Raw genomic sequence first — 17,199 nt, 5'->3', positions numbered from 1 at the left:
TGCTTTCGGGACAAAATGAAAGGCCCAACGAAAGCAATTGTTTCTCGGCTTCATCCAACTGAATTCCGGATAGGTTGACAATGGTATTATCGTTTATTGTTTTTTGTTCTGCCACTGTTTCTTTTTTGATGGCCTCCCTCTTTGCTTTGGCGCGTCTGCGACGTTGTTTGCGTCTCCTGTTGCGCCTTTGGGTAGAGTTAACTTTGGTGTACGTGCTCGTAGGGTCAATTTTCTCTGAATCCTCACATATTCCATCTCCTCCCCTAATGTTAATTGGCCCATGTCTTCGTCGTCTCGGGCATTTAATGCACCATCATCAGAGCCATCACTACTAGGGACTAGACTCAATTCTGATCCTGACAGGGTGGTACTCATTGTTGCTGTTGTCGTATGTTGGGTCTGGAGTGCCCCTTTGTTTGCTGTGTTCTTTTTCTGTTGTTTTCTTAGCTGGTCATATTTCCTTGCAAAGGTGTATATTTGCCCTAGGGCGTAATCCTGCTCGTCCCTGGCAAATTTGTACGCTTTCCGTGTTTTGATGGTTGCTTCCTGTTTTTTCAGACGTTCTGTTATTTCATTGGTGGTTTTTTCGATGAAAGCTCTATCTGTATCAAAAATGTCTTTTTTCAGTTCTTCATTTATTCTGGTTATTTCATCTAGATTCTTCTGCCGATCCACCTTGGCATATTTAACAAGTAAGCATAGCAAGCGCATCGATGCCTCCAGATTGCTCTCAGCCCAGTCCTTTAATAAATCAGGATTCGGATTTTCAAAGCTGGGAACCAGCATTATCCTAAGGCCACGGGGTACCCTTCCAACTTCACGATATTTCTCTAGGGAGCGAATCTCCCACCACTTTGTGAGCTCCCCCCTCCGATTCTTCTCAAGTTCTCGCATTAGTTTCTTTACTTCAGTGTCACTGTCAGATGTTTTATTCTGTCCTCCCTTAATGTTTTGTTTAACATTGGGCAAATTCAAAAAGAGCTCCTCGAAAGCCTTCTCTCTCTCCCGCTCCTCTGACATGGCGCCACCCAATTGTGATTATTCTTGAAGATTCAAGTGCTATTATATCTCAGCACCTGAAATGCTGGCTTATCGCGGTACCTCCCCAATCTGCAACAATACTTTCCACGATGTTAACTCACTGCGGTTACCTCTTCCGGTTGATGTCCTCCGACGTCTCCCTCAGCGGCAGCCGAGTGATTTCAATCGTTGTTATCGTCTCGTGCAGAGGGCTGACCAAAGTTGCTCCTCACTGGAACAAATACTCCAAGACAGTCGGTGTCAAGTCAGCTCACTTAATGGTGGAGGGGTCTGTGTTTTCGGAGAACCGAACTCGTCCCGAATAAATCGAATCCAACCTGTTGCCGGCGGCAGCCGTCAGCCAGCACACACAAGTACACAGACTACTCCAATAATCTCCGCAAGCCAGGCTTCGATTTCAAAAGATATTTATTTACCGATCAAATGGTAAAAGGTGGCGCCAGTCATCAGACGCGTTTCGGACTTACGTCCTTGCTCACTGATGAGCGAGTGAAATGGAGGTCCACAATATATACAAAGTAAGTGCAAATGTAATTCGCGCCAAAACCAGAAAGCAAAACATAGTTGGTGGACTAAAAAATAAAGTCATATACCAAGCCCTAAATGGTGGGCGCCATTTTGTAACGGTATCTGGTAGGGCTATACATGCATGCTTAGACCATCAAGTGCATTGGTATTCAACATTGTTGTAGTTACATCGAGTAAAGTAAATCATGTCATAAAAATTAATGAAAGAATATTAACATATGTACATGACAGAGGAGGGCATTGTGGCACATTTCCCTGATATGCGCGGGCAATGCTATATACAGTGTTTACTCAAATGCTCGTTATTTCAGCAATTTCATAAATGCCACATAGTATGTCAATTACACTTAGACAATACATTGTTGTTTTTATATATATCTCCTCAAAACTGGAACTCTACACCATGGAAAAAATATTTTTCCCATGTCGTGTTTAAATCCTTTTGCCCGATGCATAATGAAAATACCTTTGCATGTTATTAGAATAAAACGACGAGAAACCGAAACGCGTTTGTCTGCCGAGTGTGCTGATTAAAACTTATTGAACACTTTCCCTGCGAGTGCCGCTTCTCTTTCTTTCTGAAAGACAAAGAGAGAGACAGAGCTGACATATATATATATATATATATATATATATATATATATATATATATATATATATATATATATATATATATATATATATATATATATATATATATATATATATATATATATATATATATATATATATATTTATGTATATATGATTCTTACTACTATGTTATGTACCGTGGGACTCCCACTTCGACGACAGGGAATTATTCAAGCATGTGAATCTATGAAAGACACCCCTAATACTGGAGAAATATGCTTAACCATACTGGCATACATATTTTCAGCTGCTATTACATTCTATTTGAGGCATGTTCCTGTGCATTAATGTATTCAGAATTAGACAATTAACTTAATTCCAAATATACTGTACTTTGGGTTCTCTTTTGATCTGTGTTGCTATTCTAAGATTTTGGAATAATATGAACCAAAGATTGTATTCACATTCAAGTATCTACTTTATAAAACAAACATTCTCTGATTCTGCTTACCCTTATACAAAAAATAAAATCCGCCTTACTAAATAAAAATCGAGCAGAGAACATAGAAAACTATACATGCACTGTCTGTCCATGTCTATTGGAGTGCCTATATTTTTAGTCTGAGGAATGGCATTAGAAAACCTTCAAACAATTGAGGAAAGGAGGATTTACTATTCTAACTGTGGTCCCCTAAAAACTGGAGAAAGTGTTTGTTTGTGAAATTTGTTCTATCTTCAGCAAATGTAGGGGAGGGGGTATATACTTTGGCCTGTCCGTGAGCATGCATGAAATGTTTGAATGTGCAACAGAGCCAAATGGGTACTGACACATTGGGAACTTGAACCTAATGTACAACAGCAGTACAATTTGAGCCCGAAAGTAGGTATCAAAGAATAAAAGGGATCAATCAATCAATAACAACAACATTTGTATAGCGCACTACTCCCCTGTGAGGGTCTCAGGCGCTGGGGGGAGGGGTGCATACTGCTCGAATGGCCAGGTCTTGAGGAGCTTCCTGAAGGTAAGTAGGTAAGGGGTCTGCCGTAGGACGATGGGAAGGGTGTTCCAGGTTTTGGCGCCGAGGTGGGAGAACGATCTGCCGCCGGTGGTCGCTCTTCGGATGTGGGGAACGAGGGCGAGGTCAGCGGTGCTGGCGTGTCGGATTGTAGAAGTTGTGTCGTCTGTTGAGGTATGTCGGTCCGGTGTTGAGTGCTTGGTGTGCGTGGGTGAGGAGCTTGAAGGTGATCCACAGTGCAGGTCTTTTAGGAGGGGTGTGATGTGGCTGTGGCGAGGGATGTTTAGGATCAAGCGTGCGGAGGTGTTCTGTATGCGTTGTAGTCGTTTCAGGAGTGTGGCCGAGGCTCCTGCGTAGAGGCCGTTACTGTAGTCTAGTCTGCTGCTGACGAGGGCCTGGGTGACTGTTCTTGTTTCGTTGGGGATCCACCTGTAGGTCTTGCAGAGGATGCGGAGGGTGTTGAAGCAGGATGACGAGACGGCGTTGACTTGCTTGGTCATGGAGAGTGTTGAGTCGGGGATGAACCCTAGGTTGCGTGTGTGGTCGGTGGGTGTTGGTGCTGCTCCCAGTGCGGTTGGCAACCAGGAGTCGTCCCACGTCGAGGGAATGGAGCAGAGGATGAGGACTTCCGTCTTGTCCGAGTTCAGCTTCAGGCTGCTTATCTTCATCCACTCGGCGACCACTTTCATTCCTTCATGGAGGTTGGTTTTGGCAGTGAGGGGGTCCTTGGTGAGGAAGAGGATTAGCTGGGTGTCGTCGGCGTAGGAGATGATGTTGAGGTTGTGAAGTCGGGCGACGTGAGTGAGTGGTGCCATGTAGATGTTGAACAATGTCGGGCTGAGGGATGATCCTTGGGGTATGTCGCAGATCTTGGTGGCTTCGAATCAGAAAGGGGGGTGGGAGGGGGGGGAACGCTCTGGGTTCTGCCAGAGAGGAAGGAGGTGGTCCAGTCCAGTGCTTGGTCTCAGATCCCAGCGTTGTGGAGGTGTGTGCGTAGGGTGCGGTGGCAGGCCGTGTTGAAGACTGCTGCCAGGTACAGGAGGAGGAGGGCCGCGGTTTCGCCGTTTTCCAGTAGGATCCGGATGTCAGTGGCAGCGATGTTGGCAGTATCGGTGCAATGGTTGCTGCGGAACCCAGACTGGGAAGGATCTAGGATGTTGTTCTCCTCGAGGTAGTGGGTCAGTTGTCTGTTGAAGGTCTTCTCGATGACCTTCGCTGTGAACAGGAGCAGGGAGATGGGTCGGAAGTTCTTGAGGTCCTTTGGATCCGCCTTGGGTTTTTTTTAGTAAGGCATTGATCTCGGCGTGCTTCCAGCTTTCTGGGAAGGTTGCGGTCTTGAAAGAGGTTGATGGCCTTGCCGAGACGGGGTGCGATGGCGGAGCTGGCTTTGTTGAAGATGTTGTGTGGGCGTGGCTCTGACGGAGAGCCAGAGTGGATGGGCTTCATGATTTTGATGGTGTCGTCGTTTATGCTGGTCCAGGTGAGCAGGGGATTGGTGAGGATGGTGGCTGTGAGGTCGGAGGTCTCGGTGACTGTTGGGCGGTCAGGGTGTTGAAGCTGTCGTGGATGTCTGATCTTGCGATGGAAGAAGGTGGCAAGGGCATTGCACAAGTCTTGCGAAGGTGAGATGTAGTTGGTGTTTGAGAGCTCCTTCACGATGTTTAGGGGCTCTTTGCTGTTGTGTGCGTTGTTGTCTAGGCGGTCTTTGAAGGATGCCGATTTGGGGGCTCTGATGAGCTGATGGTGTCTGCGGATGGTGTTCTTGTGGGCTGCGTAGCTGTCCGGTGTCTGTTTGCAGTGCCATGTCTTCTCTAGTTTTCAGCAGGTTCACTTGGATGCCTGGAGGTCCGTGGTGAACCAACTGGCTTTCTTGTTAGTGTGTCTGTTGAAGGGTTTCTTGAGCTGGGCGACGGTGTTGGCGCAGTCGTCGATCCACTGTCTAAGGTTGCGGGCGGCGGTCGACTTCGGGCGAGGGTGGCGTTTAGCTGGTCTTCGGTGACTTTGCTCCAGCATCGGCGAGGGATCTTTTAAGTGCGGAGGTGCATTGTGGGTTTCCGGAAGGTGAAGTGGATGCAGCGATGGTGGGTCGAGTGGAGTTCAGTGGTGTGGCTGAAGGAGATGTGGGAGCTTGCGGGTAAGATGGTGTCAAGCTTGTGGCCGGCTGAGTGGATGGGTGTTGTGACGGGCTGTCTGAGTCGGAGGTTGGCAAGGTTGTCAATCAAGGTGGTGGAGTTGGTGCCGTTGTTTGAGGTAGAAGTTAAGGTCCCCGAGGAGGATGTAGTCTGTGGAGGCGAGGGCGTGCGTACTGACGAAGTCGTCGATGACGGCACTGAACTGTGGCTGTCGACCGAGGGGACGGGGGGGGGGGGGGGGGGGGGGGGGGGGGGGACGACTGTAGATTAGGTAGGACGCATTGAACCTGGTGGCAGCTAATTCGCGGATGCTGCGGTGCTCGTGGGCTCGCTGATTATTTTACTTTTGCCGAATTTTAAAAACGGTTACTTTTTGGTATTCTCTTACCTGGCTGCTGCTTCCTAACCACCATCACCGCTCCCCTAGCCCCGGTCCTGCTGAGTGACGATTGATCCGGAGGGCTGAAGGGGTTGCGGCCGCTATCTTGGAGGGGCAGACCAGTTCCTAGGGCAGCGCTCTAGTTTCTACGCTCCCAGGCCTCATAAGCGACGCCCCATGCGCACGCGCAGCGGACGCATTGAACCTGGTGGCAGCTGGTTCACGGATGCTGCTGTGCTCGTGGGCTCGCTGATTATTTTACTTTTGCCGAATTTTAAAAACTTACTTTTTGGTATTCTCTTACCTGGCTGCTGCTTCCTAACCACCATCACCGCTCCCCTAGCCCCGGTCCGGCACGGCTGAGTGCCGCTTGATCCGGAGGGCTGACGGGGTTGCAGCCGCCATCTTGGAGTGGCAGACCAGTTCCTAGGGCAGCGCTCTAGTTTCTACGCTCCCAGGCCTCATAAGCGACACCCCATGCGCAGCGGACGCGCACAGCGGGCACGCCGGCGGCGCGCCAAAGGCAAGCCCGTCTGCGCCCGTCTGCGGCCAGCCGGGGTAAGGGGCACCTTACTATGCCCAATTTTTATCCTATTCCTCTGACGAACTCCACGCTTACCAAAACTATGGTTCTCTTAGTGCTGCCGCAGTGTCCACCATCTTCAACCTCGGCCTCACCCGGCCCCAGTCTGTCCCCCTCTCCGCCCCCACCTGCCCTCCCACCCTACCCTTGCCCCATCCCTTATCAGAACCTGACCAGCCCTTAAGTCCAGGAGTCGCTATTTCGGCTTATCTCTTAAACACTAGATCTGCCGTGAAACATCAACTAGAACTCTTCGACTTTCTGGATTGCCACAAACCGGATCTGTTATTTTTAACGGAAACCTGGTTCTGTCCCGATTGCCTTCCTAACATCCTGGCATCACTTCCCTCCACTTACTATGCCTTACGGGCCGACCGACCACCGGGCAGAGCAGGTGGAGGAGTTGCTTTGATCGTTCGGTCGGACTTTCATTTTCAAATCCTCTCCTGTCCGGTTATCAAGGGAACTGAGTACTTGGTGATGCGCTCAGTGTCTTTTCAAACCCCCATTACCTGCGTCCTTGTTTACCGTCCTCCTGGCCCCGCCCCTCACTTTCTAACTGAGTTTGAGGAGCTACTGGCCACGTTAACAGTTAACAACTCCTCTGTTTTGGTCCTTGGAGACTTTAACTTTTGGCCTCTGATCCCGCAGAAGATGCAGCATCTAGGAATTTTACAGACTCCCTCCTTAGTCTAAATTTTATCTCTCACCTATCCGCCCCCACTCATTCAAAGGGCCACGCTCTTGATCAAATCAGGTCCTTGAATATTCCGGTTTCCCCCCCCATCATTACACCTTGTTTGTGGTCCGATCACTTCTTGATCTCGTTTACCTTAGACCTTCACCGACCCAAACGCCCAGCCCTTCCCAGGAACATCTGGGCCCGCAACTGGAACAAGGCCGATATTCCTGCCCTCTGTCTCACTCTTCAGAATTCTTACCCGGCCTTGGAGGAACTCTCCCAGTCATCTCAGGTCACCACTATTAACGACTGGCTTTCCAGGTCCTGTAATCAGGTAGCTCCCCTGAAACGCGTTACTGTGAAACGCGCCCACAATGTGAACAAATGGTTCACTGATGAACTCAAGGGAAAGAAGCTAGCTGCCCGCCAGGCGGACGCGCATGGAGGCGCTCTTACTGCCCAATTTTAAAAGCTCACTATTCACTCCTGCTCAATGCATACAAAAAGGCAATTCTCTCAGCCAAGACCGACTACTTTTCCGACAAAATACTTTCATCAGGAAACTAGTCCAGAGAAATTTTCTCCACCGTACATGAGCTGGCCCTGTCAGACAGAACCTCCCTTAAACCTTCCCCCTCTCGAGCCCTCTGTGACTCCCTAAACAACTACTTTGTGGAGAAAATCGCAGTCATTAAAGCCAACATAGCCCCACCTCCCCAATCCCTCCGGCCCCTGAACCTCCTCCCAATAGGTTCTATCTAGACCACATCCCTCAGCTGACTGGAGTCTCTCTATCTTCTCTAGCGGTGAAAGTCAAATATGGCTCCCCTTCAGATGTTTGTCCAGCGCCCATCTTGAGAGAAATCTTTCGGGCTTGCCCTTCTCCTCCCTTGACTTTTCTGAACGATTCTCTGGAGATCAGTATAGTCCCAAAGTCTCACAAAACAGCCAGAATCATTCCCCTTCTGAAAAAACCCGGAGCTGACCCTGCATCCTTGACCAATTACCGTCCCATCTCCCTCCTCCCTTACCTGGGAAAAACTTTGGAGTGCCACGTCGCTGCTGTCCTCAGCTCATTTGTGGAGGACAGCGGCTACCTGGCATCCTGTCAGGCTGGATTCCGCCCTCGCCATTCTACCGAGAAGGTCGTGGTTTCGGTCCTGGACAGCCTCAGGGAGGGAATGGACGGGGGCCATCCTCAGGCCTTGGTCCTCCTGGATTTGTCCGCTGCCTTTGACACGGTTGACCACTCCATCCTTCTCACCCATGTCAAGGCGGCGGGCATCAGGGGGCCTCCCCTGGCTTGGCTCACCTGCTTCCTGAGGGACCGTACCCAGGCCGTCCATCTTGAAGGGTTTTCTTCTCCCCCACATAAGGTGCAGTGTGGTGTTCCCCAAGGTTCTTCCCTCTCTCCTCTCTAATTTAATCTCTACATTTTCCCTCTTTTCGTTGCTCTACAACAACTGGAGGTCACCGTCTTTAACTATGCGGATGACCTCCAGCTGATATTTAACCTTTCACACCCTCCTGAATCTATCTCTAATTTCCAATCAATCATGATTTTCATCAGGGACTGGATGAACTTCAACCACCTTAAACTCAATCCAGACAAAACCGAGTTGGTTTTGACAGGTGGTGCATCCAGTCCCTGGACTTCTACGTTATGGCCCCCTTCACTTGCTTCCTCCCCTTCACCTTATTCTGTTAAAACACTTGGGATCACGTTAAATCAGAATCTAACTTTGCACACTCAGATCAGTATGGTGGTGTCCTCTTGCTTTTTCACTCTTCGCACTATCAGGAAAATCTCTAGATTCTTCTCTCTTCCCGCTCTTAAACTCATTGTGATGGCAATGGTCTTATCACGGCTGGACTACGGAAACATCCTGTACAACGGCGTCCCAGCTTATGCTCTTCGTCGCCTACAGCTGGTACAGAACCAGGCGGCATGCCTTATTTATGGCCTCCCTAAATTACACCATGCCACCTCTGTACTAAAGAACTTGCACTGGTTGCCCATTAGGGAGAGGGCTCTTTTCAAACAGGGCTGCACTGCGTTCCAGGCCCGAGCTGGAACTGCCCCAGTCTTCTTAAATTCGGCAATCTCCAGCTACACACCTGCTAGAGAGCTCCGCTCCTCTTCCCAGTTCCTTCTCTCCGTCCCTCGCTTCAGGAAGAGGAGGATGGGGGGGTGAAGTTTGCGGTCCTTGGCCCTACTTTTTGGAACTCCCTCCCTCCCAATGTCCGATCTATCCCACTTTATTCTGACTTCCGTAAGGCCTTAAAAAGCTACCTCTTCATGCAAGCATTGCCAGCCTAGTTCTTCCACAGCTGTTATTTGGATTCAATAAGTCCTTAGCGCCAAGAAACCGCTAGGTAAAAGCGCGCTCTACAAATGTTTTTAAATTCAAATTCAAATTCCTCACCGTTTTCATTTTCGGTACCACTATTTTGTGCTCGATTGTATGAGCGCTGTGTGCCCTTCTTGAGCTCTTTGCTCTATAGTCAGCCACACTGCAGCCGATTAGGTGCTGCCGGGTTACTGCCTCAGACGCTGCCACCTTGGGCGAGGAGCAGGCGAGCGGTCTAGTGCTCGGCCCCTCATGCCCTTGGGGGTATAAAATGGCTACTTCATCTAGGGAGCGCAGCGGACGGGCGCAGCGGGTGCCCGGGAGCGTGCCGAAGGCGTGCCTAAGGCAAGCCCGTCTGCGCTTGTCCGTGCCAGACCCGCGCTTAGAGCGGGAAACTATGCCCATTTTCAAAAAATACACTACTCAAGAGCTGAGCTGCTCAGGATGGACCAATATCCCTGTAAACATTTGGAAAGAGCAAACCTTGTAGATATCTCCACTACCTTTAGCTGCGTCTCCTGTGGTTTTCAGACGCTTACTAATTTTCCCTCTTTATCACACAAACTGCTTAACCCGCACCTGGCCACGACTGAGTGTCTTACTTTAAATAATCATCAGCGGACTGATAACAACTATAAGTTTGGGTCAGAGCGCCCGGCCAGTGGGAAAAGAATCTTGAAATGTATTTTGCTGAACAAGAGATCAATTTCTAAACAAACATGAAATTGAAGCACTGATTATGGACCACGCTGCTGACCTAATTTTCCTAACAGAAACGTGGACATCTGATGCCTCAGGCCCGGACTGGAATGTTGCAGTTCCTGAAGGCTACTCTGTAGAATATGTAAATAGATTAGGAGCAGTGGATGGTGGAATTGGGATAATCTACAAATCCTACCTAAAAGTATTCGCTCTCCCCAAACAGGACCTGGAGGCCGAAGCCATGAGCTTTAAAATAAAAGACAATAACTGCTTGATATTCTTGGGCCTGCTTGTGTATCGCCCCCCCACCCCCGGTCTAAGAGCCCCTTTTATTAGAGCATTACATACTTACCTAGAAACTACCTCTGACTCTACCACCTACACTATTTTGGGTGATTTTAACTTCTATTTAGAAGCAAATAATTCTGATTAGACTACATTAATTGATACTTTTCTTAGCTTTGGCATGAATCAATTAATCTTGAATCCCACTCACACTGCAGGACATAACCTTGACGTTATTTTCACAAACAACGATCATATTAAAGTTATTTCGAGCCAACCGGTTCCTTGGTCCGACCATAATACTATTTACTTCAATTTGCTATTAAATAACCTTGTAAATCATCGAAGAGGTCTTACACTCCCTGAAAAAATACGCTCTTGGAAGCTCGAACCCACTCTTTTAGCTAACATACTTGCTAAGGATCCCCCTGTATTTGAGCTTGGTAACACTGAAAATGGAGCGATTAAATTCTATAACTGGATTAGCCATGCAGTCGATGAGTTGGCCCCAGTGGAAATAAAAAAAAAACATAAGACGGTCCGCCACTGCACAATGGTATTCTGCAGAGGTGAAACTTATAAAACTGAAATGCCGGCGACTGGAGCGGTTGTGGCGTTCAGACTACAGTCATCAAAACAAATTAGAATACACCAAAGTCTTACATGAATATAAGTCAGCAATAGTTCAGGCTAAATCAGCCCATTTCACAAATAGAATTCAAGCAGCCTCCAACACTGCCAGAGAATTATTTAAAACAGTCACCCATCTGACAAAAAGCCCCCGTGATACAGTCTTCAGTCCCAACCAGAACTTTGTGACAAGCATTGCTACCTTCTTTCAACAGAAGGTCCAGGCAGTCTATGATGACCTTAGCACCAGATTCACTTACTGACTACAGTGAGACTATCACTCTGACTGCTCCCAGCTACTCCTGCTTCCCTCTACTAGAGGAGACGCAGGTGGTGGACTTACTCACACAGATGAAATCAGGATCCCCGCTAGACCCCTGTCCACCTCATGTGCTGCATATGATTGCAGAGACTGCGACAGCTGTCCTGACACCCCTGTTAAACAAGGTTATCCTCTTAGGTGAATTCCCCAGTAGCTGGAAGAGAGCCTGTATCCGGCCATTCCTTAAGAAGGATACGCTGGATCCTACTGAACCCAAGCACTACCAGACTATATCCTGCCTGCCCCTACTAGCCAAGATTCTGGTGAAAGCCATGAATCAAGAAATAATGAGATATGTAGACCATAATAAGCTACTAGATCCTTCACAACATGGATTTCGACCCTTTCACTCAAGAGAGTCTGCCTTGATCATGGTAACGGAAAACATACGAAGGACAATGGATGAGGGTGGTAGAACGGCCCTGATTTTATTAGATCTAACAGCGGCATTCGACACCGTTAACCATTCGGTCCTGTTAAACAGACTAAGAACCTTAGGCTTTGGTAGCACTGCTCTGACCCTTTTAACATGTTTTCTGGATTCCCGAATTCAACAAGTGCACTGGGAAGGTCTTCAATTTGACGAATTCTCCCTCCCGGGTGGGGTTCCCCAGGGCTCGGCACTATCGCCTACGTTGTTTAACCTGTATGTCACTCCTTTAGCCGCCCTAATTCAATCTCATGGCCTACAATTAGTGTCGTACGCCGACTACACACAAATTGTAGTGTCGGTATCCCAGTCAATTGAAGCCACAGCAGAGCGTTTCAGGAACTGCCTCCTTGGTGTAAAAAGCTGGATGAGTCGTAATTCTTTTAAGTTAAACACAGATAAGACCAAAATAATTGAGTTCAGCTAGAAACCTTCCGTTTGGAGCGACTTTTGGTGGCCTCCTGGTTCGGGTTCCTGCCCTAGTCCAGCAGATAAGGTTAGGAATCTTGGTTTCATGTTAGATAAAGACCTCTCATGTAAGGCGCAAATCAACCAGGTGACCTCCGCTTGCTTCTATACCATCAAGGTCCTTAGAAAAGTTTTACCATACATCCCGCCAACATTAAAAAAAGACGGTGATGGGTGCCCTGGTAATGTCCCGAGTGGACTATTGCAATTCACTCTACTTGGGCACGGGAGAAAAACAACTGACCAAGCTCCAGGCAATTCAAAATGCCACAGCCAGGGTAAATCTACCAAAGCGTCACCCAACCTCTAAAGTCATACGTGAACTTCACTGGCTTCCAATTAGGCGCAGAATTCAGTTTATAGCCTTTTGCCTTGTCCACAAGTCCTTGTATGGCAAGGGACCCGACGACCTCACCAAACTCCTTCCTGAATATACACCATCACGCACTTTGAGATCAGCCAACCAGGACTTAGTATGTCAGCCAAGAATAAGGAGACCCCGATTTTTTTTTTTTTTTTTTAAATATATTTTTATTGCAGGAATCAGTAAATCGTTACATATTCGACCAGCATTATAGATCAAACACAATCAAATGAAATGCAACCCTCCGTCCTCCAGCAGTATGTACCCTTACACAGTCATTCAGCCCACAACTCTATGGTCGGGCGGCGAAATTCAATGGGGGCTCAGCAGGAAGGCGAAGCTGGTCCGGATGATCCATAGTCCGTCATCTGCTTTTCCAAACAAGCCTACAAAACCCAAAAGAAAACCCCTCCCTCAAAACACTATGAACCAAATTAATCCCTACCCAACCCCGCCATCAGTGCACAGTAACAACCGCAGTAGTATCTGTGAGAGGACCCATGAGGAAAGTAACAAAGCTGTTAAGTGCAATCGTCTATCAGGACTCGGGGCGAGCTGCTACCTCACTTTCGGAGTCGCTGGGGGCGCAATAATCCCCGAGGGCCTGCACTAATGTCTCCCATTCTAGCGCTGCCTCCTGTGCCTTCTCGTTATGCTGTCTCCTGGCTAGCTGGTATCTCAGTGTACTTTCCCCCGCTGCCCACTTCAAGAGTTTGCTGTGCCACCGGCCCCCCGTCGGACCAGCCCGTGCCTTCCAGTTCCTGGTCACCTCTCGTTTAGCAAGGAGAAGCCCCAAATCGATGAATTTACTGGTAATTTTGTTTTTGGGGGTATGCGGAAACCAGTGTAGGAGTCCCACTGCCGCATCAATCGATAAGGATCTCCCTGTCACCTCCTCCAGGGTCTTCCCCACTTCCATCCAGTAGGAGGACAATCCCGGGCAGGACCACAACATGTGGAGAAGGTCTGCCTCCGGCGCCGGGCATCTGGGGCAGTCCGCCGAGCCCGTAGCAAAATACCGTTGGATTTTCGCCGGGGTCAGATATGCCCTATGGAGTACGTAGTAGTGGACCAATTGAAAGCGGGCGTGGCGCGTGCCCTTCCAGGCTCGCCGCACCAGTTGGGACCAGGTCGTCTCCGGGATCTCCTTGCCTATGTCCTCCTCCCAACGGGTTCTCAGAGTAGTGAGGGGGGCCAGCCCCTCATTGATCAGTCTACCGTAGAGGCAAGTGACCGCCTTCACCGTACCCGCAGACATCATGACGTATTGGCACACCGGAGATATAGGGGGTTCCTCCTGCCCGCATTTCCAGTGTGCCTGGATCGCTCGGACCAGGGCCGAGTGCAATAGAAAGTCGCCTCGAGGAACCTCGAAACGATCAATGATCTCCTGAAAGGGCAAGAGCGCCCCGTCCTCGTAGAGGTCTCCTACCAATTGTAAGCCTGCGTCCTCCCAGTTAGCCAACCGTGACCAATCACCGCCATGGGGCAAGGCCGTCAGCATCCCCAAAGGCATCTCGGGCGCATACGGTATACGCAGGTGGCCCCGGGCGTGAGCTCGGTTCCAACACAGCCGAATGGTCTTCTCCTCTAGCGACAAGTCCTGTAAGGCCAAACGTTGTCGCAGCGCTATGAAGGAGAGAACATGCCTGGCCATACCCGTACCTCTCCTGTCTTCTGGGCCCCGGAATTCCCGGGCGATCTCCTGGGTGAGGGTCTGGAGCTGCGCCGCTAAGTAGTACTTTTCAAAGTCCGGCACCGCAAGCCCACCCTCGGCTTTCGGCCTCATCAGGGTCCTGAGGGCCACCCTTCGGCGGCCCGAGCCCCAGAGGAATCCGACTATCATTGATCGTAACAGTCTAAACGTGGCCGGTGGGACCCAGATCGGTAACGCCCGGAAATAATATAGCAACCGGGGAAGCGCCACCATTTTGAGCAAAGCGATCCGCCCTGCCACCGAGAGCGGTAGTGTAGCCCAGAAGTCCATACTGCCCCGTAGTGCTAGAGTGCCGCGTGCGATGTTCCCATCCAGGAGGTCAGACGGTTCATGGTAGACGTACACCCCCAGGTACTTAAAGCAGTCAGGTTCCCATCTAATCTCTCTACTGAGAGCAGGGCTAGGGGTGCCTTTGCGAACCGGGAAAAGACAGGTCTTAGCCCAGTTCACCCGGAGGCCCGAGACCTCCCCAAACGTCGTGAGCGCCGTCGCAGCTCCATGCAGGGCAGCCACCGGGTCCTCAAGGAAGAGCAGCAGGTCATCGGCATACAGCGAAATGTAGTGTGGGCCCGAAGGGGTCCACAAGCCATTATAATGGGCTCCCGATCGGAGGTGCAGCGCGAGTGGCTCCACCGCCAGCGCAAAATAAGGAGACCCCGATGGGGTGGAAAATCTTTTTCTTACCAAGCCTCCAGATCATGGAACTCGTTGCCCCCCGCGTTGCGCTCGCAAAAATCTAAAATGTGCTTTAGAAAGGCATTGAAAACCTGGCTTTTCTCCCTGCCCTAAACCTGCTCTCACCGCTTTTTCTGTACCATAGCGCCAAGACGCCGCGGCATTCGAGAACTTTATAAATATTTCAGTCAGTCAGTCTCTGTCGGTGGTGTTGGGATCAGTGTGGATCTGGAAGTGCAGGTGTTCGGTGGCGCTGAGGGTGTCGTCGGTGCTGGTCAAGACTTTGATGGTGTTCCTGTGGACGATGGCGATTCCTCCTCCTGATCTTTTGGTGCGGTCACTGCGGGTGATCTTGTAGCCGTCAGGGATGGCTATGGCGATGTCGGGTGCAGAGGCGGTGTTCAAACAGGTCTCCGTCGGGTAGGCGACGTCTGGGGAGGTGGAGTCGAGTAGGTCCCAGAGTTCGATGGAGTGTTTCTTGGCGGAGCGGGTGTGGAGTAGAATGCATCTGAAGTGGTTGCGTCTTTTCTTGGTGGGTAGTTTGGTGGCTCAGAGGCTGGTGAAGCTGCAGCTCCAGCAGGAGAAGGGTCCTTGGGTTCGCTTCGGGGCGGCCAGGAAGCAGGTGTGTGATCCTCCATTGTGGAGTGCGTAGAGGGTGCTGGCATCGTAGCAGAGACGGGCGTTGTGGCGTTTGTGGGGACCAGGGGTTCTGGGGATGGGCGCGGTCCCGGCGCGGATGGGCGCAGGCGGGCTTGTGGGAGGGAGAAGCAGCTGGCGGGCGGGGCGGCGAATGGGCGAGCAGGGGGGCGGGGACGCAGAGGCGGGAAGGCGGTAGAGCGGGATACAGAAGGCAAAAGGGGAACAAAACAAAATAACAGTGCAAAAACAGAAATAAAGGCAAAAAACGACTAACACAATACAGGATCAAAGGCACAATTACAATAAGGCTGACAGAAGAAAAAGGGTCAGAACAAACTTACGGCCTACCACTGGCCACCAGGGATGAGGCACAGGTGGTAGCCTGTGGGTGGAGGCAGACCTCGAACTTCCTACAGCGCCAGCAGCGGCAGCAGCAGCAGCAGCAGGCTAGAGGACACAGACACAGATGGCGCTGTGCAGTGTGGGGAGCGGCCTACCTGAAAACAGGGTCAAGGGTCGCTCTTCCCATCGCGCAGCGGCCGCCATATAAGATGAAATGGGAGGGAGGAGCAGCTGGGAGGCGGGAGCGGGGCAGCAAATGGGCGAGCAGGGCACCAGGGGATTACCTTAGGGACATGTCTGTTGCACAGAAACACAACACCAGAGTTGAGGAGCATAGATATAGCAAAAGAGAAACCCAGTTTCTTTGGAGAATAAAGGACGCCTGTGGCATGGGAAGACCAAGAAGCCACAAGAGGTAAAGAATGGATCTAGTGCAAATGCCATTTGGGGTAATCCATTTTAGAGTTTATTATGGTATGCTGAGGTAGGGTCATGCACACGTGTGCTGCTTAGGAAACACTTCTAAAAAAGCTCCCTAAGCTCAAAGGTCAACAACTTGGTGATGAAGCATATTTATGTGCAAGGCATTGCCAGAGAAGACACTGATAAATTTGCCACAAGAAATAAGTAGGTAAATGAGAAAGTGCAAGATCTCAGCAGATAGCAAGCCATGTAGCAATACCTCAGCTTGGACTAGATTACATTCCAGGCATTTAACCCTTGCCCAGTCATCAGAAATGTACAGACCCCTGCCTACAGCTAAATTATATTCTTATTACGCTTTTGAGCTTGCCAAGTCAGCATGAAAGTAAAAGGAGTTTAAGAGGTACTGCTTTCTAATAAACAAAAGAGCATATAAACTTCCAATAATCAAATTTCTATATTAATACAACTCTGTTCAAATTTATTAGTCCATGCTTACTCTCTCGTAGTTCGCAATTTACTTAAAATGATCAAGAACAACAACAACACACAAGATCAATTCACTCAATCAACAAACACAAAGATCAGCATTTGGCAAGAAAGTGTGGATAAATTCCGACAACATTTAGACACAAGAGATAGAACAGACCTGCTTAGATCTAAAACTCTCCCTGCAATAGTAAGTGCATTGTATCTGAACCTTTAAATAATCTAACAGAGAGTATAAATGTTCTATACACTTGAGAAGTTGAACCAATAGATTTTACTGAATTAGAAGGGACAACAGCCTATGAGTCCCAATGCAACACAGTCAAGAGGACTATGGGTATTCTTAGTGCTACTCGTAGAAGTGAAGAAATACTGCTACCCTTTGTGTTTTTACATCCAAATTTGTATGGTGATTATTCATGTATCAG

The 17,199-nt window shown here is 49.4% G+C and overlaps 1 protein-coding gene across 1 annotated transcript in view; it reads right to left on the bottom strand.

Annotated features, from left to right (window-relative positions):
- Nucleotides 1-17,199, bottom strand: part of LOC147709437 (serine/threonine-protein kinase pdik1l-like) — a 91,643-nt gene that overhangs the window by 31,533 nt on the left and 42,911 nt on the right. The gene's annotated exons all lie outside the window — the stretch shown is intronic.

This window comes from Lissotriton vulgaris, chromosome 6 (assembly GCF_964263255.1).
Source record: "Lissotriton vulgaris chromosome 6, aLisVul1.2, whole genome shotgun sequence".
Lineage (NCBI taxonomy): Eukaryota > Metazoa > Chordata > Amphibia > Caudata > Salamandridae > Lissotriton > Lissotriton vulgaris.
Note: the sequence above shows the minus strand (reverse complement) of the source record. Positions and strands in the feature narration are given on the sequence as shown.